The 26,846-nt window shown below is 44.5% G+C and overlaps 1 protein-coding gene and 1 non-coding gene across 2 annotated transcripts in view; one reads left to right on the top strand and one right to left on the bottom strand.

The window, feature by feature from the left end:
- Positions 1 to 5,726: 5,726 nt before the first annotated feature.
- LOC111772771 (uncharacterized) lies at positions 5,727 to 17,555 on the bottom strand. Its single transcript, XR_011436891.1, has 3 exons — positions 17,118 to 17,555; positions 16,524 to 16,565; positions 5,727 to 6,353 (listed from the first exon to the last, which is right to left on the bottom strand). It is a non-coding gene; the product is annotated as an uncharacterized protein (transcript).
- Positions 17,556 to 18,991: 1,436 nt separating this feature from the next.
- CDH11 (cadherin 11) overlaps positions 18,992 to 26,846 on the top strand; it is a 147,011-nt gene continuing 139,156 nt past the window's right edge. The window contains exon 1 of the mRNA XM_070261738.1: positions 18,992 to 19,130. The gene's annotated coding sequence lies outside the window, so the exon portion shown is untranslated. The remainder of the gene's footprint in view (positions 19,131 to 26,846) is intronic.

Here is a 26,846-nt window from a genome sequence, read left to right as displayed (position 1 = left end):
TGTGCCCTCTCTCCATTAGAATATAAGTAGCACAAGACACCGGTTGGTCAATTCTATTCACTGCTGTGCCTAGAACTGTGTCTATAACATCATTACCTCTCCATAAATGCCTCCGGGGAAAATAAAAGAATGAATGTAATAATCATCTATGATCATACAGACTATACAGACAAATACTAACAAATGTAAGAGTAGATTTAGCATTTGTGTATATTTCCTTCTTATCTTTTCCTACATATTCGTATACCTTTGTTTGTTTATTCATTTGTCTTGAAGAGTGTAGATCTCATAAAATACTCCATTTTACGGTCTAATTGTTTCACTTGACATGCAAGCCAAATTATTTTCACACATTATTTTCAACTTTTCATAAATGAGTCTTCTAATAAAATGGGGTAACATTGCTTCAAACAATGAGTCAGATTTTACCTATCCATCTGCCCATTACTGGACATTTAGGCTCTTTCCATTTCTTTCTTCACTCTTTTCATTAACCTTGCTATTTTCAGTACCATCCTACTTCTAAAACTTAACAATTTCCATCAATATTTCCATGTTGTGCTTTCTACCTGCCTAATCAGTTAATACTGAGTGTTCATACTGGATTGCATTACTGACAAAAATGGTTTTCACACTAGGGTTTCAAGCCTTGCTCTGTCCACGCATGAGTGTGGGAGTCACCATGTTGTCTTGGGAAGAGCATGGACTTTGAGTTCCTTGGGCATAGATTCAAATACCATTTCCAACACATACAAATTCTGTTACTTTAGGTAGCTTACTGAGTTAGCCTGAACTCAGCTTCTTCACTTAAAAGAAAAGTAGAAGGAACAAGACATATCTCACAGAGTTGTGGTCAAGATTGAATGACAACTAAACGAGAACAGTATACAAAGGTCTTGGAAAACTATAGAGATATTCCCTCTCTTTCCTTTGTTCAGCCACTTGTAGATTTTTTGCCTTCGCCGATGGTTCCAGTTTGTTGCCGTTGTTGTGGCAGGGGCCTCTCTAAAGGAAGATTACACAAATCTACCCTGTTAAACTCTAGGGACTGTGTGAATCGCTTTTGCCAATGAAATGTGGACAAAGGAGTGTGTCACTTTTGAGCAGAAGAAGCTTGGTCAAGCATGCCTTGTTGTATTCTAGGTCATAACAACCAAAAGGAGCTTGTTGTATTACCATGAGTCCCAGAGAGAAGAGGACAGAGCTATAGCTGACCTTCAGTGGACATGCAGCATATGAGAGAGAGACGAACTTCCATTTTATGAGTCACTGGGACTGGGGGACGTTTATTATCACAGTTTAATCTAGCCTACCCTGACTACCCACCCTAACAACACAAAAGAGAAGTATCCAGTGTGTCTCCCCACTTCAACAAAAAAACGAAGCATCTAGGATGTCCAGGTAAAAAAAGAAAATGTAAAATAAACAAACATGCAAAAAGCTATGCCTACTTAGAACCTAAGCCTGGCCAAGGCTCTTTGTGAGTTATTAAAATTATTTATAGGTGCTATTTGCCCTCAAAGAGATCACAGTCCATTATGTTAGCATATGTTGTTATAAATTATCTCTTTTCCGTTCACACAAGGGAAGATGTTCTCTGACCTGGAAACATGAAGGAGACGTCAAAAAATGTCCTTCTGCCAAAAGGATGTGGAGTGAAGAGAGAGTTTTCTCATTGAATCCACATCATATTCTACATATATCCCAAAGCGACTAGCTCACTGCAGTGTCTGTTATTGTAGAAGGACAAAAAGCAATTCCACAAGCTATTTTAGGTTTCTTAATGGAAAAACTAGATGCCGAAGATGAAAGAGTTATTAGAAAAATAAGTCTTAGCTTTCCTATAAAAGCATCCAAAATGTGCTGCATATCTTGGCCAGTCCATCAGCACTGTGAAGGTATACATTAACAGACGGGATCTCTAATCAAAATATACCTTTCTTCCCTAGAAAGTAGCCAAAGAAGAAAAAGAAGAGCCAGAAAAGACACGTGAAGTTGAGTGAACATGTTTCAACCTCATTTTTGATGCACCTTGTTTCCAATGACAGACAGAGTCCCTGTGGGGGGAGTTCACCCAGGCCATTCACTCAACCTCTGCTTTCTCTCCTCCCTTTCCTGGCATTATAGCTCCTCATCGCTTCTCTCAAGTTCTGCTTTTGATGATGTGCTTCTCTGTCCCTGATCCTTGCCATTTCCTCTTCTTCTTTTATTTAAATTTTTAATCATGATAAAAGATGCGAAACATAAAATTTACCATCTAAACATTTTTAAGTGTACAAATCAATAGTGTTAAGTATACTCACATTGTTGGGAAACTAATCTCCAAAACTTTTTCACCTTGCAAAATGCAACTCTACACCCATGAAATAACAGCTCCCCATTTCGCTCTCCCAAGCCCCTGCCAATCACCCTTCTTACTTTCTGTTTCTAGGAGTTTGACTACTCTTGATACCGCATGTAAGTGGAATCACACAGTATTTGTCTTTTTGTGACTGACTTATTTCACTTAGAATAATGTCCTCAAATTTCATCTATGTTATAGTATGTATCAGAATTTTCCTTCCTTTTTAAGGCTGAATAATATTCCATTGTATGTGTACATATACCACATTTTGCTTATCCGTTCATCAGTTCATGGACATCTGGACTGCTTCCATCTTTTGGCTACTATAAATAGTGCTGCTGCATACATGAAGGTGCCATCTCTTCTTATGAAATTTTGACTCTGTGCAGAACCTCAGCATAAGATAAAAAGAGTTTGTTTCTCTGCCTCCCATGGCATTTGGACAGGGATCAAACAGTGGAGCTGGAAGTAGGGAGAGGTGATGACGTATCTGCCTCGGGCATAAAGTTTAAAGGACTTCAAAAAACTCAGCAATCAAGGTCCATAGTATTTCAATGCACTTTTTAAGATATCAAAATTAATGCAAAGATCCACAATAGACAAAATATCAAAATCTTAAGTAAAGAAAAGCACAATAACAGTACTATAGAGAGCCACATTAGAGTCAGAAACAAAAGAAAAATTAGTAATACTGATCCTGCCTTTATTTAAAATTTACCATTCTGTTCATCATGGAATTTTTGCATTATTGTTTAAATTATGCATTAAAATATTATGTATCTTGATTACTGAGCTTTTTGGTACCTCCTTAAATAGTGACATCTGTGACAAGCACCTCACTTTCCTCACCCTAATCCCAGCTTGTCAAACAGATTAGAGTTATGTGCCTATGGTCCCCACTGGCTTGATAAAATCAGATCAGACTAAGCAATAGCTCCTTTATTTTTCTCTCTCTAAACCTGAGAAGGAGGCCAAGTTCTACAGCTTAAGTTATCATCCATTCTGCCCATGAACCTGCCAAATATATCATTCTTTGAAACAGCCCTTTTTGTGAAAATAAATTTTTCATGGCCAAATTAGTTTTGTAAGTGATCAGTTGAACAGAGGTAAACAGATAATACTTGAGAACGTCTAGCAAGATATGTTAGATGTGCTGATGTGTACTGAGGTGCCAGTATATGCTACGACTCTCTGAGGGAGGTGCAGCCTGCAGTAGTTTTCATTTTGAGAAAGAAAGCACCCTTTCAAGGACAATCCAACTCCGACATCCAGGGAAATGTCTAGAAATCTTGGGGAAGAGATCTCAATAAACTGTCTCGGAGAAGATGCACACAGCTTGTGAGAAGGTAAATTGATAATAGGCGTGCTGACACAACCTAAAAAATAGTGTCACAACAGAAAGTTGAAAATAGCTCACTTGCCACTCTGAGGGAAGAAAGTTTACGTTGCATGATTTAACATCCTCCTGTTGTTAGATAGCACACAGCTTCGTGTAGGATAGAGTAGGAGAAATGTAAGTTATTGTTCACAATCCTTTTATAGCTGATATTCCTTCATTCACAGAAAAGTACCATTTTGTTAATTTCATTTTAACTTTCACAAAATCATCATTTAGAGTTGAAAGACAGGGTCAAAGCTGGCTTTACAAGAAGGGGGAGAAATGAATTGAAATCAATTAATTTGAAGGCATGGAAAAAGGCTTCTCTCTCAGCATTATAATTGTGAGATTCATTTCTCTGGGTGAGCCAAGGTGCTGGAGTTTCTTTTTTTTAGATATTGGCAGGTCAGCTGTTTTATAGACATCCCATTATAAAGAGTAGATCAAGTTTATTGGTTGCTCCCCATATGCCAGACCCTCTGCTAATCACTTATGTAGATTATACTTTTTAATACATATGACAGTCCCATGAAGTAGACACTATATTACCCCCATTTTACTCAAAAGGAAATTAGGTTCAAAGAAGTTAGGTCACTTACCAAACTCACAAACCTAGTAAACAATGGAGCTTGGATCATAAACCAAGCAGTCTGACTTGAGTTGGCTCATAACCACTAGAGGCTAGAACCTTAAAATCTTTGCCTTCTAAGTATCAGCAGGTATTAAGTTGGCATCCAACTGGCAGCAAGTTTGGGGGGAACACAAACCTTTCCAACTAGGACCAACCTAAATAATGCAAAGGAATTAAAGAACAATCGAGAAAAGTGGTGGCAGGACCATCAGCATCAATATAATAGCTTCACACTTTCCATGTGTACAACAGTCAAAGAGAAAAGAGGGAAAAGCACCCCATGCCATGGTGGAGTTGTCATATTAAGAGTATCACTTTCTAGGAAAATAGAAGATTAAATCCATACCACATCATATCCACAAACTTTCAGAGAAAGAAAGATACTTAGAGGTAAATAATTCTCAAAATCTGACTATGGCAAAGACATTGACTCTACTCCCCAAACCCATGTCCTCCTCCACATTTCTTAGCTCCTTTCCACTAAGGCCATGTGATGAGGTCTGACTGATGGATTTGGCAAAGATCTAAGAACTAGTGCATGACCCTTCAGCTCTTCTTTTCGCCTCCTGCAAGGACATAAACATTTCAATGGCAGAGCCAATGACAGAGTATCTTGGATTGTTACTGCAAAGAAGACATCTTTTGAATAATATTCCATTATATGTACATACCACACATTTTTTATCTATTCATCCCACGATGAACACTCAGGTTGTTTCCATATCTTGGCTATTGTGAATAATGCTGCAATGAACATGGGGTGCAGTTATATCTTTGAGATCCTGTTTTCAATTCCTTTGGATATCTACCAAGAAGTGGGAATGCTGGATCATATGGTGGTTCTATTTTTAATTTTTGAGGAACCTCCATACTGTTTCCAAAGTGGTGGCACCAATTTACATTCCCATGAACAATGCAAAGGATTCCCTTTTCTCTACTTCTTCATGGAATCTAAAAAAGCTGAACTCCTAGAAACAGAGAGTAGAATAGTAGGAAGTGGGGAATAGGGAGATATTAGTCGAAGAATACAAACTTTCAGTTATAAGATGGAGAAGTTCTGAGGATCTAATGTACAGCATGGTGATTCTAGTTAATAATACTGTATTATATACTTGAAAGTTGCTAAGAGAGGAGATCTTAAATGTTCTCACCACAAAAAGCAACACAGTAATTATGTGACTTGATGAAAGTGCTAGCTAACCTATGTTGGTAATCATATTGCAATATATAAGTGGATCAAATCAACATGTTGTACACCTTAAATTTATACAATGTCATACAATCATATCTCAATAAAGTTGGAAAAAATAAAATAAAATAAAATAAAATAAAAAAAGAAGACATCTTCTCTGGAGAGTCATCTAAGCAGCGGATTTGTGAGTAGGAACAAAATTTAATGTGCTAAGTTTCACAAGGATTTTTTATATACTTTCCATACATTTATTTCACTGGGGCTGGGATGACTGTCCAAATCAGCTCATCCAATTAGGGTTTTTAAGTTACTTGAGGGGAAGAGACTATCTCTATCAAAATTGCTTACAATCATCTGTTTTCAGACATGTTTAATTTTATTATTCTTGATGTACTGACGATATCCTTAAATCTTCTCACCATCTTTGATCTTCCAATCCTATTAAAGTTCTTCTACTTACTCTACTGAAGTCATTTTGAGAAGATGTGTATGAGCCAAACAAAAATTGATGTATTCTCATGCGACTGTGAGGCAGCTCTTCTATGAAAGTCACAGTGGCCACAGAATTAAATGGATTCATCAGAGAAAGAACCAAGCAAGCAAACCTGTCATTGACGATTGCAATCCTTACAATCAGCAGTGGATAGTTAGATACGCAAGAAATTAGAACATTTCAGGAACAGAGAATCATCTTTTCCCAAAATAAATCTAGCTTAAGCCTAGGATTATTATATGTTACTTCTCTGCTTCAATTTCCTTTTTTCCTCCTCTCCTCTTCTTCCATCTCTTTTCTTCTCCCCAATCCTCTCTATAAAACAGAAAGAGAAATTATTTTGTGGTCAGACACACATGGGCTTGAGCATTACTATCTGGCTAACCAGGAGCAGAGTATTTCACCTTCCAGAGCCTCAGTTCCTGACAATTGCAAAATGAGGTTGATAACATCAGCCATTCAGGGTTGCTGTGCAGGTTAAATGACATAATGTAGGCAAAATGCAAAATTTCTAGCAAGGGAATATGTACCTTTGACACAGTAGCTACCCTGGAAATAGTATCTATTATATGACAATTAATAGTAATTGCCATAGTAGTGGTGGGTTTTTTTTGTTTTTATTTTATTTTTTTAAAGATTTTATTTTTTTCCTTTTTCTCCCCAAAGCCCCCCGGTTCATAGTTGTATATTCTTCATTGTGGGTCCTTCTAGTTGTGGCATGTGGGATGGTGCCTCAGCGTGGTTTGATGAGCAGTGCCATGTCCACGCCCAGGATTCAAACCAACGAAACACTGGGCCTCCTGCAGCAGAGCGCGTGAACTTAACCACTCAGCCACGGGGCCAGCCCCCATAGTAGTGGTGGTTTTAACATTAGTAGAAATAAACTTTTGTCCAAGACATATGGTACTCTAACTAGACTTGTTACAATTTCCATTAAAATTTATACTTAGATGAGATCATAGTGTTCCTGAATTATCCTCTCCTACTCACAGCAGAAGTTCCCTGGGAAATATGACAACACCTGTCAGATGGACGTGTGGCCCGAGTTCCTATGCCTGAAGTGAACCAAAGCTCTCTATTTTGAGGGGCACGAGATCCAGCGGCAGAGAGCTTTCCAGCCAGATATCCTTCCTTAGACTGAGCAGCATTCTCTCTCCCTCCTCGAAGTTTCCATCCACTAGTCCCAGTTTTGTGTCCCCTGGGGCCAAGCAAAATGAATCTACTCACTCTTCTTCATGACAGCCCCTTAGAAATTTGAACAAAGTGATCATGTCACCTCAGAGCATTCTTTTCTGCAAACTATACACTCAAATAATTTCTCCATGTGGCTCAAATTCCAAGCCCTTCATTGTCCTGAATGTCAATGTGACACCCAAGACTGAAAACTCTAACGCCATCTATGGCGGAATACAGAGAACAGAGAACCATCTATGATGTGCACTGTGAGTTCATCATTGCAGCTAAATGAGTTGCCAATCTCTTTGTGTTGAAACTTATCAAGTGTATGATTAAGTAAAATATCCAGATCTATGATGTGCCTCTGTATGTGTGTTTGCCTGGGTAAGTCGTATATGTACTTGTGTACACGTTTCCCTCTCTCCCTCTCCCTTCTCTCTCTCCTGCTAGAGAAGATCCTTGTAAATGGCTTCAATTTCACATGAATATTATGAGAATTAAATGGGTTTACATGTAAACTGCTTAGAATGGTGCCTAACCCACGTAAGCACTAAGTGAATGCTAGCTGTTATTCTTATCTTATCCTCACACGCATTGGTACAGTCCATTTGCCAAGGGCTGTGATAGATTCTGGGGATACAAATGATGTATAAAATATGGCCCCTACCCTTAAACAAATAAGAGTCATGGGAGAAAATTTTTTTTAATGATGGGTTAAGTAGTGTATTGTAATTAGGCACGTGGTGCAGCGTATGGAACACAAAGGAAAGATATTACGTTCACACTGGTGGTTGCGGAGAGGGAGGGACAAGGAGTATCAGGGAACTATTCCTGGAGGTTAGGATACCTGAGCATGGAGTTTTCAAAGAATAAATTGGAATTAGCCAGAGCATAAAGCGGCAAGCTTGTTCTAAGCATAGGGGAACAGTAGAGGATGATGCTATGGGCATTTGGAGCTCGGGAAGGTTTGATAGGTTTCCATGCATTTGGCTTCAAGATCTAGATGCATTGTAAAATGCTAAACGTCCAATTTACAGGAGGTTATCATCCTATCAGACTGAATGCTTGTCAGTCTACCTCTGAGAAATACCAAGGTGTACCAGAATGAAAAAGCTGTATGCAGACACCCAAGCTGCACAAGGTCTAAGCTGTACGATCTTGGCCATGCAGTTTATCACCTGGCATTGTAGTTTCTTCATCAACAAACTGGGTGTAATGAGACTTCACAATAATATGAGGAAGGCATCTCCCCTCTAGGAACTGATTAGGATGCTGCTGCCACTACTGCTGGTGGCGTTTTCCATTTATGACATGATCTTTAAGACAGACATTGGCCAAATAAAACATATAAGTATTCTGAAAGTCACACTGTTAACAGAGAGAAAGTAAAAGATGTTTATCATGGAAAAGCAATTACTGGGTGCTGGGCATGAGGGTGAGAAACAGGGTTAGGAGGAAGGGGGGGAAAAGACTGTTATTTGCAGCTGCCTTTCTGCTTTGAAATCATACCTTCTATTAAGTGATGCTCTGACTAAATTTCTCTACTTCTTCCACCAGAATCTTTTGGAGATACACAAACCTTTAGCCAAAAAAATAGTCTTCTTCATTTTAGACACCTGCCACATCTAAAACAGTTTTATCTGGTGATTGATTATTTTGTCGCGCATCTTCCAATGTTCGCATCTGTGACTCGTCTGACTTGAAGAAATCAGGCTGTCTGGGTGCATTTCCCCCCTTCGGGTGATGTAAGCCAAGCTACAGGAGGAGAGCACTTCAGACTGCAAACACCCTCGGCAACTTTTGCTTCTTTAGATGAACATTTCTTAGTCCATCAAGAATTGCTAGTATTAAACACTAAATGATGACTATATGTCCCATTGCAGAGAACTATTGATGCGATTTGGGCCAGTTAATGGATTTCACTTTTTATCTATTTTCCCTCCATATTCTAGACCGAAACCTCTTTTGAAGAGTTGGCGTGACGTAGGTGATTTTCGTTCCTCCTCTTCTGTCCTCATCCCTCTTCCAGGATTCCTTCTTCAAACGTCCTCTTTGGCAGTAAATTTAGCACACATTTATTGAACACCTACCCTATGCCCGTATGTTTGAGATACAGTGATGAAGTATCAATAATTGTTGGCCTCTAGATATCTCTTGCAGAGAGACAGGGGTGAGACAGACAAGCATAGGAAATAATACACCGTGGCAAGATCAAATTATAGACAAGACTCTCTGTGGGAAGGGAAAGGTCAGGGGGTATTTTTCTGAAATGTTTGATCCTTTAGCTCAGTTCTGAAAAATGAAAGATAATGAGGAGTAGGAGGGAGAGGAGAGGGGAGCAGAGGGAGAAAAACATTCACTGAGTATTTATTATATTCTAGGCACTGTGAATTGTCATCTTCCTAAGATTCAATAATTCTCTGAAGCAGGTACAGATGTTATTATCTTTTTACAGTTGTGGTAAACTGAGGCTCACAGAGGTAAAGGGTTTGCCCATAGCAAGGAAGGGCCATAATCAGAATTCCATCTTGGGTAGCTCAATTTCCAAGCCCATTGGCTATGCGATGGAATTCTGCTGCCTCCCGTGATAGGAGCAGAGAAGGAGAAAATAGGGATAGACAATGATGTGGACAACTCAGTCAGGAAAGACAACAGGTGAGAATCCTTGGATGTCATCAACAGCAACGAATTGTTGACAAATGGCCCTGAGTGGCAACATCAGGGGACCTGGCTGCCCTTTGCACTGAGCTCTGGGGTAAAGTGAATGCTTCTGAGTGTCTTCTGGCCATTATCACTGCCCCATGTCCTATTTTACCTGTGTCTCAGGACAGGACTTCAACTGACACAGAATCAATATAAATGTATCCTTTGGACAAAGATTTACAAAAACTGTGCCTGGAGTGATCGTAATCAGTAATCATGGGCTTTTCGAGGGAGAGAGAAACACACAAGTCTTTTGGACAAACCTCTTTGTCTTAGACAAGAAGTGGCTCAGAGCAAGGGAACTATTTGCCCAAAGCCAGAGTCCAGAATCCTGGTCTCCTGCTCAGAGCTGAGTGATTTCTCTTTTTAACGAATTAAACCTCAGGTGACACTGCCCTCCTGACTCAGGAGGATATTTGTGGGCACAGGAAAGGAGAACAGCCTAATGCCCAAAATGCTTTCCTAAAACTGCAGGTTGGAGAACCTTATCTCCCTCCCCGGGTCATCCTCCAGATGGCTCCTAGTCAATAATAAGCTTGAGACAGTCGCATGAGAATGACCCTTGACATCTTTCTTTCTCTCGCCTGCTATAACCAATTCAACACACAGTCCTGCTTCCATTTCCAAATCACGTCTAGAACACGCCCCTTCTTTGCTGCCACTGCCTTAGTCCAAGCCAGCAGCCCTTGTCTCCTGGTAAACTGCAACCAGTCTTTACACATCCATTCATGCTCTCAGTTAGCCGTAACGCTCTTTGTCAACAAATACAATCAGAACACTCCTGCTTAAAAAAAAAAATTCCACGACTGCCCACTGCATTTGAGTCAATGGTTCAGGATTCTTTCCTTATCCTACAAAGTCCTGGCTTATCTGTCTCTGTGTAATTCCTCAGAGCTCATTAAGCATCAGTCTTACTGATCTTTATTAGTTCAGCAAACGCTCCAAATTCCATCTCGTCTCAATGCCCTTACGCAGTCTATCCCTTCCATGGAATGTTCTCTTCCTACACTTATCCCAGCTAACCCTTCTGCAAATTTTAATTCTCAGCTTAAAAAGAATACCTTTAAGGAGTCTTCACTTACTTCTCCTTATAACCTCTCCCATATAAATTAGTTCCCCAGTTATATTCCCTTGTAGGCTCTGAGCAATTAAATCACATTTACTTATTCATTTATTAGCAAACTATTTGACTCTGAGTAAGCTGTTGAGTCTCTGAGCTTTCCCGTCCTCACCTAAAAAATGGGCATAAGAATACTTAGTCTGTAGAGTAGTTTTAAGGATTAGAATTAAAGTACTTAACAGGCATTCATTGAAAAGCTATTAAAAGTGTTATTCTTAAATTCTACCCATGCCCAGAACAAAACTCTGTCCAATGGGGAATCAATCACAGCTTAAGCCCAGAACTAAGGTGACTGTCAATCAGAATAGAGAGACTGTATGGAATATTGTTTCCAAGAAGAAAGCTCTTGAGACACCTGTGTATCATACCGCATTCTGTTCTGACCCACGTGTGCTCTGTGGAAACACTATTAGTTCTCAGCCACCAGAGGCAATCGAATAGGGAGAGGGAAATACACACAACAGCTAGAGAAAGCACTGAAGTACGCACGGCCTACATTGTGTAATTTTATCTATCTTAAACTGAGAGCACTAAAGAGAGACTTTTTAAAAAGCTTTCTCCATTGGGTAAGGATGATTTCTGCCTTCCTCTTCTCAGCACTGATAGTCAACGTTTCAATGTTCATGAAAATTGCAACACAGAGCTCTCTTAAATCCTGTTGTCCAAATTGTAGACTATTTGCAAAGTAAGCCAGTATCAATCTTGACTAACATTTCCAATGGTTCTCCTGGAGTGCAAACACATTTAAATGTGCTTATTCACAAGTTTAAAAAAGAATGTAAATGTATGCACATACGAACATTGAAATAGCCTTCTGTGAGGCATTTTAATAAGCCAGTCCCTCGGTCCATACCAACAAACTAGAATTAGCTATCAGATGCAGAACTGTCATTCTGCATACCTGTAATTCATTTCAGGAAATTCATATGTTCTAGAAAAGTTGTCTCCATGCCACCATTTTGTAAATTGGATTATAGTTTTAAAACACCCAAGAAAGTAGCTATTTTAACTAGCTTTCGAATGAAACCTTTGGTAAAGTGAAGAATCATTTTTGTAATGTGAATAATTGGCATCATTAAATTCGCTTTGTAAACAAAGGACACTCGTACCTTGTTTAGATTCAAGTGAATGATCCATCTGCTCTTGGTTTGGGGATTCATTCACTCAGTTAGCATTTTCCATGTGCTTACTATGCATGTATTCATTCTACAAATATTTACTGAGTGCTTACCATATGTCTGGCACCGTATTAGATGCTCAAGATACGGGAGTGAACAAGAGAGATGATGGACTTTGCGCTCTTAAAGCTTGTACTCTAGTGGGGCAAGATGACCAATAAAAACAGCTAAATAAAAATATGCAATACAATTTCAAGTAGACATATGTGCTATGAACAAGAATAAAGCATCTAAAGGGATAGAAAGCGAGGGGCTACAGGGGACTGGAGTGTGGAATGGTGCTTCTGCTGATGGGAAAGCCAGGGAAGTCCTGGTTAAACTGGCAAAACAAGGGAGCAAGCCATGAGAAAGAGTAGAGGCAGGGTGCTCCCGGCAGAGGGAACAGCAAAAGCCAAGGTTTTGAAGCTGGAGTACACTTGTGTGTGGACAATAGCAGGACGGTAAGTGTGGCCTGATTCATCAAGGGCGAGACTGGAAGATTGGCCAGGTGGCCAGCTTATGTTGCACCTTCCAAGCCATGCAATGGAGGGAGGCATGAGCCAACTGTTCTCACCACCAGCAGAAGCAGGAGGTGCATGGCCCTCAGAATCCACAGATTTCTGCCCACCAAGGAAAGAGATGGTTTTTTCCAAACAGATCAACATGTTTATATCTTTTTTCTTATACCCTCCTTTTTCCTCTCTTGCCTTCTCTGCTGCTATTGCCCTTCCCTCCCTCTCTCTCTCCCTTCCTTTCTTCCTTCTATGAATATTTATTGTGTACTTACTGCATTCCAGGCACTGTTCCTAGGGATCTGATGAACGCCCTCTGCCTGGGGTATAGAGGAAAGTTCTCCCTTTTCCCCACATCCCTCCCCATCATATCAAGACTAGAATCTGTTGCATGAGCTTCTCCACTGAAATGCAGGCAAGTGGGACAACTTGTGAGTCAAACACACGTAGGTTGGAATCCTAGCTCTAATACCTATCAGTTGTATTATTCTGGGCAGTCCATATAATTTCCTTGTTGTCTTAATTCTCTCATCTGTAAAAAAGGAATAATAATACAGACTTTGAAGGAAGTTTTTGAGAATTTCTAGTTTTATATATGTTAGTGATTATTTTTATTACATTATTATTTATGCTTGCTTTCTTCCTTTCCAACTTGAATCTCAAAGTAAACAAAGGCTTCATATAATAAGGCTTTGTATAAGGCTGAAATCATCTTCTGAGATTCTGTCTCCCCTAGTGTTCTAGAACATCATATTCATGATTATAGGATACAACCCAAGGGATCTGACAGCCCAGGATGACCCAGAGGGGGAGCATGATGGAAAGCTGTTTCTGCCCATGGGCGACCGTATTAAATGGCCCCAACTCTTCACCTATCCACACCCCCTACCACGCTTTGCCACTATGAAATTCCTCTCACTTAAAAAGCAGATCATATTTCTTTACCCCTTAACCTTTGTTCTGGCCATGTGGTATGCTTTGGCCAACAAAATAAGGTAGCAAAGAGAGTTTCCAGCTCTAAGCTTACACCTTAAAAGGCCCCGCAAACTTTTGCTTGATGGCCTGTGCAGTTGCCATCGCCATGCGAATGTGCCCAAGCAAGGCTTAGGAGGAGGGTGAGAAATACAGGAAGCTGAGCCAAATTGCCCTAGCCCAGCCCAGTCCAGACCAGGCCAACCCACAGATGTATGAGAGTAAATAATTGTTATTTTAAGTCACTGAATGCTGGGACCATTCATAATCTAGTATTGTTATTGTGGTAATATTTGACTGACATACTAGCCTTAATTTAATCAATACAGTTATTAATTAAAATGATCAATTAATCAAATATATTTATTGGATTTCTATATTTAATACACCAGGTGCTGGGGATACAGATATAAATTAGAAGAGTATCATCCTTGCCGTTGGGAAGCTTATAGTCTAGGTAAGGGGGAAAGACAAAGAAATGCTACTGGCAAGAGTTAGAGAGAATGTTTCCGAGACAAGGGGATGCCTGGAGTCAGCCTTTAGCCTGAGATGATTGGCTGACTGGTCCTAGTGGTGGGAAGGGGAATTGCATCTATGAGATGCTTTCATTTTAATGAAAAGTAGGACTTAAAAACCCCAAAATTTCAGCTCTGGAAGGATCCTCCCCAGAATTCATTTTGAGTTAGCTCTCGTTTACTGTTAGGGGAACTGAGGCTCAGAGAAAGGGAATGACTTATTCAAGGTGACTCAAGGAATTTGTGGCTGATCTAGGACATGAACCGAGGGCCCCTGCCCCCAACGTTGGCACATCTAGTTCTATATGAGCCGAGACAGGCCTCAAAGTGTCAGTAAATTTTGAACTGCCATAATATTCTTGACCAGAAGTTTTATTACTAACACCATTTAAGATAAGATTAATCTCCATCCTTATTATAATTCATAATTGTAACATGACTTTTTTGCTCAGGTGATTTGAGGTGTGATAATCAGACCTCATAATTAATAATAGTAATTAATAACTTTCATTTATTGAGCCTCTGCTCTCTTGCTTTAGGTATGTGGGTACATTTAATTCCTGCAACAATCTAGGCACAGACAAGGAGCCCCAGTTTACAGAATTAGAGACTGAATCTCAGGGAGATAAAGCCTTTGCCCAAAGTCATACAGCTAGTAAGTGACAGAACAAGAAATCAAGCCCAGATCAAAGGGCTGTGGTCTTCCCACTTTTCTCTGCAGACTCTGCTATGGGAATCTCCATCTGCAATGTCTGGCTCAGAAATGGCATCCCTGTTCCATCTTTCTCCACTTCGCCCTCTGCCTGGGGGAAGAATGATAGGAGCCCACTGCAATGTGATAAAACGATCTCCCTGTTTAGATCTTGCCTCACTTTTTACACCATGTACCAAAGGATGCCTCCAGAGCAGGAAGCTTTGAGAAGGCCTGGGGGAGCCTGGGGCTTCTAAGTGGAAACAAGGAACTGACTCAGCAGGGCCTGGCTATCTTCAGAGTCTGAGGACAGGCACATCAAAGGAATGAGAGCCTGGTACCTTTGATGGAGGAACCAACAGGAAATTATCAGCCTCGTGCTGACAAGGACAAAGACAAGAAAAGGCCCATTTGGGCCTCATCTCTGTCTGGATTGGAAGAGGCAGGAAGCAGAGGGGACTGCAATCCTGGCTCCAGAGCAACCATGAACCCTGGCTTCCTCTGACGAGCAAGGTGAAGGAAAGGTGAGGCAACTTAAGATAAACACCCAAACTTTGGGCTGCCTGGATGAACTGAATCTTTTAATTCAAGCTGTCAGTGGGTTCTTTTTTTCTCTTTTCCTTTTTTAATCGAAACTGTAGTCACACAATACTCCACCCAAGTGCCTGATATGGATTTCTAAGACAGATCCTAACATAGTCATAAAAACTCTCCTCTGAAATGTGCACTTTGTACTGTGTCTATGTGTAGGTGTGTTCAAAATGTCACGAACTGGAATGCCTAACTCTAGTTCCCAGGAATTAATCATTTAGAAGAGTGAAAGGGGGGAATTAACTTGCTTTAACACTTAGAAGACTCTCCTAAGTAGTCGCCAAAGTAGAATTGCTGAATAAAAATATGGTTATCTTTCCATAAGAACTAGAACTCTTTTTTTTTTTTTTTTTTTTTTTTACATTTTTCTCTCTAAAATTGCCTTGCAAAAAGTTTTCCCACTGGGGCTCAGCTGCAGGTCACAGATACTCTGGGAATAAAGGCATGAAAGGAAATTTCTTTTTGCCTTTTTTTTTGGTTACAGTTCAATGATTTTTTGTAAATGTATATATTTGTGCAACCACCATCATTATCCAATCTTAGGATATTTTCATCACCCGGCAAATTTCCCTCATGCCCATTTGCAGTCAATTCCTGTTCATCTCCTTAGCCAGGACCATCATTGGTCTGCTTTCTGTCTATAAATTTGCCTTTTCTGGACATTTTATATAAATGGAATCCCACAATATGTGGCTTTTGCATCTAGCTTTTAGCAGGTTTTTAAAGTTCACTCATGACGTAACACGCATCAGCATTTCATTTCTTTTTAATGCTGAAGACTATTCCATTATATGGATGCCTTACATTTTGTTTACCCACAGCTGCTGGACATTTGGATTGCTTCCAGATTCAGGCTACAATGAATAATGCTGCTGTAAACATTCAGGTACATGTCTTTGTGTGGATACATGTTTTCAGTTCTCTGGAGCAGAATCCCAGGTGTGGAATTGCTGGCTTGTGCAAAGGAACACTGACTGCTGTACACTGGGCTCCATCTGATTCAGGTGTGCAGTGTCTGGGGCAATCTAGCAAGCAATTGGCAACTTACTTTTTAAAATCCGCTGATGCTGTCATTCACAAAAGGGATGGCCTAAAAGAAACAAAAAGCAGTTGTCATTTGATGAATTCTGAACAGAAGGCAGAGGGCAAAGGCCAGCTAATGTCAGATCACAGGTGACCAGGCTCACCCTTGAACTTGCCTCCCAAATGGAAATGATGCAAGTTTTCTCATGGATCAAGAGATGTCCTCACTATCACAGATCCTGCACGACATTGTGTGTGTGGAATTAGACTGACATGGTTCACATGGATAGGATGAGAAAATTTAGACAACAGTTAGTTGCCAAACAAGAGCAAAGGCCAAGTATCTCTGAGGGAGAGTGGGACCCTCCTGCCTTCTTTCCTGGGTAACCTCCTTTGTAAGAGGAAATGGCAAGGTCAGAGCACCATCACTATATTGTGGCGGGGAGTGTGGAGGCTTTAGGAGGTAGCCTCAGGGGACTTTGGGGGGTGGCCTGGGGCATATTCAAAGTTTTAGGGCTTAGAGAAGACGGAAGAGGCAGATGAAAAGAAAGGACCAAAGCGGTTGAGAGAGGAAGCAAAGCAGAGTGAAGAATGGGCTCAGTCTGGGTCAGGTACCAACCTGGGGAGGTGGCCTCGCGACTCCCTCGCCCGGGGCATGTGTATGGAGGGGGGAGGGGGGAGGGTTGCCGCATCCAGTGTCCAGAGGCTTGACACCTTGGAGGCCTTTAGGGGAGGCGGGGGTAGAGGAGCAAGGGAACCTCACAGCTGAAAACTTGGCGCACCCCTCTCCCAGCCGAGGACTGGGAAGTTTAAAGGCCATGGCCACTCGGAGGACGAAGGATGCGTCCGCTCCGCGCAGGACGCCGGAGGGAGGCAGCATCGGGCGCCGCCGGCATCCCGGAGTCGCCGAGAAGAACGCCGGCCGGGCGGAGAGGCTGGAGGTGGGACCCGGAGAGCCTCGCCCCGCCCGCCGCCCCCGCGCCGCGCGGATCCCCCGGAAGCTCGGCGCGCTCCCGGACCCAGGGCTGGAGGCCCGGAGCCTGAGGGCGGGGTTCGGTCTCCCTCTCTCCTGGCTCTCCGTCCCTTCCCCGTTCGCGCACGTCCGAGGCTTTCTCTTCCTTCTTTTCGTTAACTCCTTTCCGTTAACTCCTCTGGGCCTGCTTGCCCTCCGCGTCCCGCTTGCCCTTCTCCTTCGCGGGCCTGTCACTGTCCCCTCCTTCCGCATCCTCATCCCCGTCCCTCCTGGAGAATTTTTTACCCTCTTTATGCATTTGCTTCTTCACCTTCCCTCTGTCTCTTCTTGTACCGCCACCCCTCACCCTGGAAACTTGTTCTAGCCAGGGGTCCCCACCAGGTCACAGTCGTTCCCCTCCAGCCTCTGGACCGCAGAGTGTGCGGGTCCCCACTCCGCTCCCCGAACCAAGAGCGCCCCGCCCAGTCCCTGGCGGGATCCTGAAGCCTCGGCCCTGCCGGTCCTTTCTCCCGGCGACGCAAGGCCAGGAAGCCGGCCCGGGCTCCCTCCCTCCAGCGGGTCCTCCTTGAGGGGTAAAGAGGAGGACTGAGGGAGGATGCGGGCACTGCGCCCTCAGGGCCTGTCTTCCGCAGAACCGCACTCTCCACGGAGCCGGGCGGGTGTGCAGTGAGGGGGCCTGAGGCAACAAGTGACGCTACAGGCAGGGGCCATTGGTACCTGCGGGAGGCGGAAGCCTAGGCACCCGAGGGACGCATGAGGCCGACCCTGGCGGAGCGCTCCTCGCGCCCCCGCTCCAGACATGAGGCATCGGAGGAGGGGGTGGGGGAGAATTGTAGAGAACGGAGACGTGGCTTTTCCCAAGTCCGAAGTCTCCCTCCCCCAGGTTTCATCGCCCGCGCCCCAAGCAGAGTTTGCAAGGGATGGGGGAGGGGACCCGCCGACGTGGAGCGATTTTCGGAAGGTAGAACAATTCGCTATTGCCTCCCCCGCTTGGACGATGCTTTCCCCCAGCCCACCATCCAGGCCTCCCGGGCAAGGGCCCAGCCAGACCAGCTGGAGCGGATTTGGGTGAAGGAGGAAAAAGGGGCTCCCATCCTTGCCCAGCTTCCCTCCGCCGCCCTCCCTGATTGGCTGTGCGTCTCTGGAGCCCAACTTCAGTCGCTCTAGACTCTGTCTGAGCCCCAAGGGAGCCGGAGTGCAGCGACCCAGGCGGGAGGGGCTGCCACGAATCCAGGGGTTGGCATCTCGGGGCCCCTAGGGGGAGGGGCGCGGACAGGGTCGTCCCCCGCAGCCTCTGCGAGGCCCAGCTCGCCGCGTCTCGCGGCCTCGGCTCCTCTCCGTCCCCCGCCCTTTCCTTCCCTCCCAACGGCTGCCTCCCTCCTCCTCCCCCCCCCACCCCCCCGCCCGCCCGCCTGCCCGCCCGCCCGCCAGCCCGCCACCTCCCCCCGGTTTCTCATTCCTGCCACTAGCGCGCTCGGCGGCTCATTCCGCGGCCACCGCCAGCCGAGGGGAGCGTCGCTAGCAGATGCCGCGGGGGCCGCTCGCAGCCGCCGCCGACTTGTGAATGGGACCCGGACTGGGGCCGGGGCTGACACCGCTGCGCTCGCCCTGCGCCAGGGACCGACGGCCGGAGCTCGCGCCCACGCTCCAGGGCCCCAGGTGAGGTGCGCCGCCGGTCCCTTCCGGCCGCCTGGATGGGGCTTCTTGGGGGTGGGGGGTGGTCTCTGGATGAGAATGTCTTGGAGGGAGGTCTAACTGGTGAAGCTTTCACTAATGCAAAGCAGAAACGGAGGAAGGCGGGGGTACAGAAGATTTGTTTAAAAATCCAAAAGGGAGCAGGGAGCCAGCTGTGGGCGCAGGCAGCGCAGGGGGCAGAGGCGCCAGATGTGCGCTCCAGCCTCTCTCCCCGCTCGGGCCTCGTCTGGGGTCTGCGCTGAGGCCGCGGGAGATGGGGTTTGCACCCGGCAGGGGCAGGAGACTGCAGAGCTGCGCTCCGGACACGCCGCCAGCCCAGGTCGGGTCTCTGGGGAAAGTCGCCCCCGGCGCGGTGCCCGCCCGCCCGCCCGCGCTGCGCCTCTTTCCGAAAGCGGTGACATGACCGTGCTCTGCAGGGTTCCTGTCCTTCCTCCCCGATTCCCTCGAGCGCTGCCCAGGGCTCCGTCCTGCGTTCGAGACCTCCGGGGAAGCCCCAGGAAACGCAGGGAAGCCGGTTGGGGTCGGCGATTCCCCCGCACTTGAGTAGCGGGGGTCTGGTCCGCTGACTGCGGCTCTGGGCGGCCGACTGCGGGGCACGCTCCCGCCCTCCAGCCTGAGTCTCTTCGGGAGCTCCGGGGGCCGTGCGTCGGCTCCCGCCAGCCCAAGGGGCGATCCGCGAGCGCCTCCGACTCCGGCTGGGCTCCGGCTTGGGCTTGGAGGAGCCTGCCGGGGTCGACGTTAACTTTGCGAAGCGAGCCGTCTCCGAAGCCTTCGCCTCCTCGCGGAGCGCGCCAAGCCTCTCCAGCTCTCGACACACAAGGCCTCCCTTTCTCAGCTTTGCCCCGGAACGCGAGCCGCGGGTGGGATGCGCGGGGAAGCCCGGAGGATGGGGAGGGCGGCGAGGAGAGCACCCCTTTCCCCCTCCACCCGGGCAGAGCGGTGGGAAGGCCCCCTCGCGCTGTGAAGAGTCCCCCGAGAAAGTGGGGTCGGGGACGCCCCCGGGTCTCGCTTCCTTATCCCTTTTTTGCCAAGGCCCTGCTTTTGCGGGGGGGCTCTCACACCCCTCCCTCTCCCGTGCAAGAGGTTTTCTAGATGCTAGAAAAAGCCCTGTTGCTTTTGCTGATAATGCAGCAGGAATTTCACGGGCCATCGCACTGCTATTAAGAAATTGCATCTTTTAATTATTTAATAATGCCGTCCCTGCGTGACGACCGGTCGTCCCTCAGGGGTGGGGGTGAAGGGTTGTTCCTCAAACCCGGCTGCATGAGGCTATAGATCTGCGTAAAGTCTTTCCTCCAGTTTCCCCCTAAAGAAATGTTGCTCAGATGGCTCTGAAATCTTTCCTTGTTTTCCTCTTTTGATCATTCCTATCGGTTTCATATGAGGCAGGGAGTTAAGTTTTCGGTTTAATCACAGGGAAGCCACGATAATTAATCTGGCAAGAGGATGGATCAGTTTCTTTAGCACTTGGGCTCGTAGCAGCCATCGATGGTTTTGCGGGATGTCTGGATTTCTCGGGGATGGGGAGAGACTAGTGTTCTCAGGAGCGAGGATCCATCAGCTTGGCATCCGCGCATTCGCCACGCTGGGCTCAGCGCTAGAGCCTTACACGATGGGAGAGAAGAGAAGGGGCTGACCTTTGTTTCATTAGTCCTGGGATTATTCTTCCTACAAATATGGAGATGCAGACACCAGAACCCAGAAGTAGTCACTGCCTAACCCCAGCTGCTGGGAGCCTGGTCTTCCAGTAGAACAAAGGAATAAAAGTTGCAAAACAAAGGAGCAGAGTTGTGGCCAAAGCAAGAAGGGCCCTGAAGCTCCTGATCGCTAAAGTTCATGAATCCTGAGCTCTGATTCGAAGTCTTTGAGTTGACCAGTGGGCCCTGGAATTCGAACCTCGGTGCAAAACTGAAATCCTGCCTAGTACAAAGGAATGTGAGCAGTTTTCAAGCATAGACCAGGAAAAGGCATCTGAGAGGCCAGGAAACTTTGCTTGAGTGAGAATGGTCTTTACATCTTGCTTGTGAAACATTACAAATTAATGCATTAAAAATGCCTCGTAGCCACACTTTATTATTAATAATAATTACGATTATCATTATTTTCCTTGTTATTTCAGAGTCTACATAAGCTGGTCACTTTATTATGTTGTTTGGGGGAAAAAATCATCTTTCCCACCCCTGGGGAGGGGAAATGGAAAGCTGCATTGAAAGGACTAAGCTAGGATAGTCTGTGGAGGCCCAGAATGTAGATTTACCCAAACCAGGCTTATTGCTTACTAGAAAAATAGGCTTTTAAAATAGTTCTAATTGAAGCAAAGGACCATCTTGATAGCACTTCAGAACTTTCATTACATTCAGAATTCTTATCAGAACACCAGACAGTAAAATTTCTAGAAAGCTAAATTCTATTTTCAATTAAGATGCAATCTTTTGTTAATTTGAGAATTTTTTTTTTTTAAAGTTACCGCTCTGTGTTTGTATGACCCAGCACTCATGTTTCCTCTTTGCAGTGGATGTGGTGGCTGTGGCTGTGGATGTTTGTTTTTTATTCGTGCGAGAGAGGGGGCCAGGGTTAGAGAGCCATGCCATGATTTGGGGGAATACAGATCAATTTCATGCTCCTTTAATGCACTTGTCTTCATAATTCATGGTTTTTCTTCCACTTTGAATAGAATTACATGGCTGCTTTGTAAAGATTCTGGTTTGGGGACCCTCATATGGGAAACGCCACGACTTTCACCTCAAGGCTTGATTTACAGTGCCAGAGCTACACTCCCATGAGCATGGCACATCTCGGAACCTTGCCTGTGAATGCCTGTGACTTATGAAGTTGACAGTTCGTGTAAACTTTGATCTGTGATATTCACCTCTATTTTCAGAACCATCTAAAACAAGATCTGCAAAAATCCGATTTTAGTCTTACTTCATTTTCAACACACTTATGTAGACAGATGTTCAAGAAACATCATTTCGTTTAAGTTTATTTTCAATATTGATTTTTTCACTTTGATCATAGGCATACCTAATCATTAAATAATAATGATAAAACAGTGGTCAATAGAGTTTGAACATAGGTAGCAATCCTTTTTCTTGAACTGTGAAGTTTGTGGAACGTCTTATGAATTGCGAAGGGCTTTTTTCCTAGAAAAATCTGCGCATTGTGTAGTTTACCAGTGAATGACTTAAGGAATTGAAATGCATTCGGGATGTTTTTTCCCCCTGATGAAATTGATCATTGTTTCATTAAAGTTACTGATTTGTCAAGAACCCTCATTCTAGATTTACCACGCATTGTGCGTTGGCAGCCTTTCCCATCCAAAGTTATTGCCCCTGAAATATGTAAAAGTCTTTGGTCTATATAAATGTGTGACTTAATGGGCTAGGGGAAAATCATCAACAGGTCTGGTAAAAAGGAAAAAAAATAAAGCTGGAGGAAGTTGGACAAATTCCGGTGCACCGGTAGGAGTGGAAACCAGCTTTTCCATCAGGATTACTGTGATAGCCATCCACAGCCTCCTCTGTGGGCAGGAAGGACTAAAGAAAACACTCGAGGAGGATAATTAGACATCTTTCTGCTATAATTTTACCCTGACATTGAGAGCCTTGTGCATCTCTGGAAGTGGGCTCCTTCGCGGAAGATTGCACTTCTGGCCACTAGAGGGCAATGGCGCCCTTCTCCAACTTTCTGCATGGGCCCCATCTGCTTTTGAGGGCACCATGAAAAGCGGTTTTGTTACCACCAGCCTTGTCTCCCCTCTCAGGAGAGACCGAATTCAATCCAGCTGTAGTTCAGGCTCCCGCACGAACAGTTTGTCAGGATTAACATCTTTCTAGTCGGTGGATCCCGTTATCTTCAGCCTCTTCTTCCCACCTTGGAGTTTACTAGAAAGTTGGAAAATCTTGTAACTTAAGGTTGTCTGAGCTGGAGATGGGTGGGGGCTGGGCTGTCTGATAAACAAGGTCAGCTCTCACTGAAGCAGTGATCTGGGAGGATTTTCTGGCTCGTTTTTTTTTTTTTTTCCTGCCAGAAAAAGCATCATTTCAGACTCCGAGGGGAAGGGAATGAATAAAGAAGAGAAATATTAGTGAGACGGCTGTGGTATCATTGCCTGTTCTTTCAAGAGGTTTTGAGGACATCTGCAAGCCATTTCTAATTTGCAAAAGAGAATAGCAGTTTGATCTTTGGTAAACACTTGTGGGTATGGAGTTTTAATATAACAGTAAATGTTTTACTATTATCTTTAAACCGTTCTTCATATTACTGTATAAAACCTAACTTTTGCAGACAGTAAAATTTAATTCAAGATTGGTCCTCACGCACTGGAGTTTAATCATTTGACTTTTTTTTCCTCCTCAGTGATATGGAAATTACTGCTTAGGATTAAATTGCGTATTTCAGGCTACACAAATTTATATTTGTTACTCTTTGATAGTGTCATTATGAAAGTTCTGAAGAAGAATGAAAAAAAAAAACCCTAATGCTATATTATAATTAAGAGGAAAGCTCTATTAAAAAAATAAGTACTGTCTTAAGTGGATTCTTATTTGTGTCTTTTTGTTTTTTTTAACTGAGTATGATTGGCTCTCTGGTGAATCAGGAGTGGAGTTCTTTGCAGCTCTGAGTGTGTTGGAATGCATAGACAGTAGATGAAGAAGGAATCAGTGCAAATGGATTATGGGAAGGAGCATTAAGTAACGCGGTGGAAAGTACGACAAAGTGTTTTGTAAACTGATGCTCGCTTACCACCGGACAGTTTATTTAACGTAAAAAAAGAAGGCACTTTTAAACTCTAAGTGCTTGTGAATAATACACGTTTGTTAGAACTGGAGGCAAAATTTCCTCATTTTGTTTAATTACTCGTCAGACAGTTGCGGAGTTCTGAGATTCTTATTGAGATAAAGCGTCGTTCTCATCATCTGTATGGTCAAGGTTTCTGCTCAGGCAGAGAATCTGGTGCACCAGGATGTTAGGTGAGATAGGAGTATGAGAGAGGAGAGAGGGAAGGAGAAAGGGGAGGAGAAAAAGAGTGTGAGAGAGACTAATGATGCTGTTTCTCATGGCAGGCCAAATACCAGTGTCTCTCTCTCTCCTCGTTTAGACCATGTGAGGTGCTGAATCCAGAAAGTTGGCATAAACAGCTCTACGGGCCACAGTAAACAGTGGCCAGGGTCTAATTCTATTGCCTCCTGGCACTGAGCACTCCTCAAACAACACTGTGAATCAGGACTGCCTTTTCCTGGAATTTTCCTGGTTGTTGCAGGTAACCAAAAGCCATCATACGCTTCCTCCACAAATTCCCTTATTTGCCAGAAATCCTCCTGACATGGCATTGGCATGATGTCACAAATTAAGGTTACTTCTCTGGAATCGCTTTTCTTGAAGCAAATGGCTTCGGGTGCGGCTTCGTCCCCACTGTGATGGTCCCCTAACACAGCAGCCAGGGCGGTGGAGGCGCCTCCCTGGTTTCCCTTTAAGAAGCATCGAGATCTCTTTTCAGCTGTCATTAGGCTCCATCAGTGAGAGCAAACAGTGAGAATGTAGAGTAGCATCCTCCCATCGATGCTGTTTGCTTCTCAGTAAGAACAAGCAGGATAAAGGCAGGGATGGACATATCAGGTCTAACTGCTGTGTACCCACCCCTGCCATGGATCTCCGGGAACGTGTTACCCATCCTCACATCCTGAATGCTCTGGCCTCTTGCCATCATCCCCAAAGCTTGGACCAGCCATTCAGACTTGGAGGCAGCATTGCCTAGTGGCAGGGCCTGGCTTAGGGTGAGGAGAGTGAGGCCGAGGCATGCAGGTGCAGAATCTTCATTTAAAATTTTGATATTTTTGGGGCCTGCCAGGTGGCGCAGTGGTTAAGTGCGCATGTTTCTCTTTGGCGGCCCAGGGTTCGCCGGTTGGGATCCCGTGTGCGGACATGGCACTGCTTGGCACGCCATGCTGTGGTAGGCGTCCCACATATGACGTAGAGGAAGATGGGCATGGATGTTAGCTCAGGACCAGTCTTCCTCAGCAAAAAAGAGGAGGATTGGCAGCAGTTAGCTCAGGGCTAATCTTCCTCAAAATAAAATAAAATAAAATATTGATATTTCGCTTATCATGGATATTTTCCATTAATCTTGATTTTTAAAGTATTGCATTACACTGAGTTTTATGGCATCCCCTTATATTTTGTGTGCAAGGACTGTGTGTCACCTGACTCATCCTGGTTCCAGCCTGCCTGGCATTTTGATCTTTCCCTGTTGCAGCTCTGCTGCTTACAAACTATGTGACCAGGAATAAGCAACATCCCATAGATTCAGATGTGTCATCTGTAAAGATGGAGCTAATGATAATGTCTACGTCCTGGGATTGTCGTAAAGATACAATGAGCATGGAATGCACCGCCTGGTTCATGATAAGCACTCAATAAATGCTCAGCCCTTTTGTCCTCTCAGACATTGACCTGGGGTGCAGTTTTATAGACTAATGGTGGCAGGGAGCAGATCCACCTTACAATTATTAGGCCAAAATTCTGCACCGAACATTCGCTTGAGATGGAGGCCTCTCCCAATTAGTGATGAATTGTTTATTAGCGACTGCCTTTTTTGGAAATATTTCATAACGTTTGAGTGATCCATCTCTCTTTCATTTAAAATATTCAAGAGGGAGTGGAGATTTTAGAGATAATTATGGCTTTTGAAACGCGCCTGCCTCCTTCCCACCTGTGCATCCCCTCTTGGTTCCTTTTACACGTGGGTGGCTGTGGTAAGTTGCCCTGAAGTTGTGCCTTCCTGGGAAAGTTTGCCAAGCATGTGATGTTGAGATATTCATCCTAAGCTTTGCTTTCATTTAAAGGGGGCTTATTACTATTCCAGACTGGCTTCAATGATAGTTAGTCTCTCGATAAATCCTCGCCATCGCAAGAACGTTCCTGTTTGTTTTTCAGGGAGATGCCGTTTGGGATGGTAAGGGGTTGAGCGGGGACACGTTTGACTCATGCAGAGACTGTGACTGGAGCAGCTCTGGCCCCGTCTGCGGTCTTCCTCAGACCCAGGCCAAAGCACAGTGATTTGGCACAGTGTTGAAAATAACAGGAACCCTCGCCCCCACGCAGCCCTTAATGGTTTTCCAACTGTTTTCACACCCCATGTCACAGTCAGGCTGGGTTTTCCAAGGCCCCTGGAGTTTCCAGGTTGTCCTGCTGTGTCCCATCTGCGGCCTTCTTTTGTCATCTGTTCCTACCCCAGGCCCTGCTGAGTTCCCTCCCAAGTGCACCTCGAGGTTACGGAAATACTGCCTATGTTGCCCCGGAACAGGGAAGGAGAGAGAGCCTACTTCGTGAGGCCCTACTATGTGCTGGGTGTTGTAGCTGATACCTCATTTATTCTGTGCAGTCACACTATGAGGAGGGTGCTGTCATCACCATTTTACAGATGGGGAAAATGACTCTTGGGAGGATTCCGGATGCTTGTCTAAGCGCTCGAGGCTGGAAGAGGGAAAGCTGGATTTGCAAGCCTGTTTTGACTCCACCTGCCCAGCAGTTTTCTACTATGAGTGACACGTGTCACAAGCCCAGGCCTCCCTAGCTTCCTGAAGAAGAGCAGCTGGATGGAGAGCTGAGCTGACTGTGCAGCCCTGGGCCCCACCTGATCCCAGATCTTATCCAGAAGAGGAGTGTCCAAGATCCTCT

This window comes from Equus caballus, chromosome 3, assembly GCF_041296265.1.
Source record: "Equus caballus isolate H_3958 breed thoroughbred chromosome 3, TB-T2T, whole genome shotgun sequence".
In the NCBI taxonomy this organism is placed as follows: domain Eukaryota; kingdom Metazoa; phylum Chordata; class Mammalia; order Perissodactyla; family Equidae; genus Equus; species Equus caballus.
Note: the sequence above shows the minus strand (reverse complement) of the source record. Positions and strands in the feature narration are given on the sequence as shown.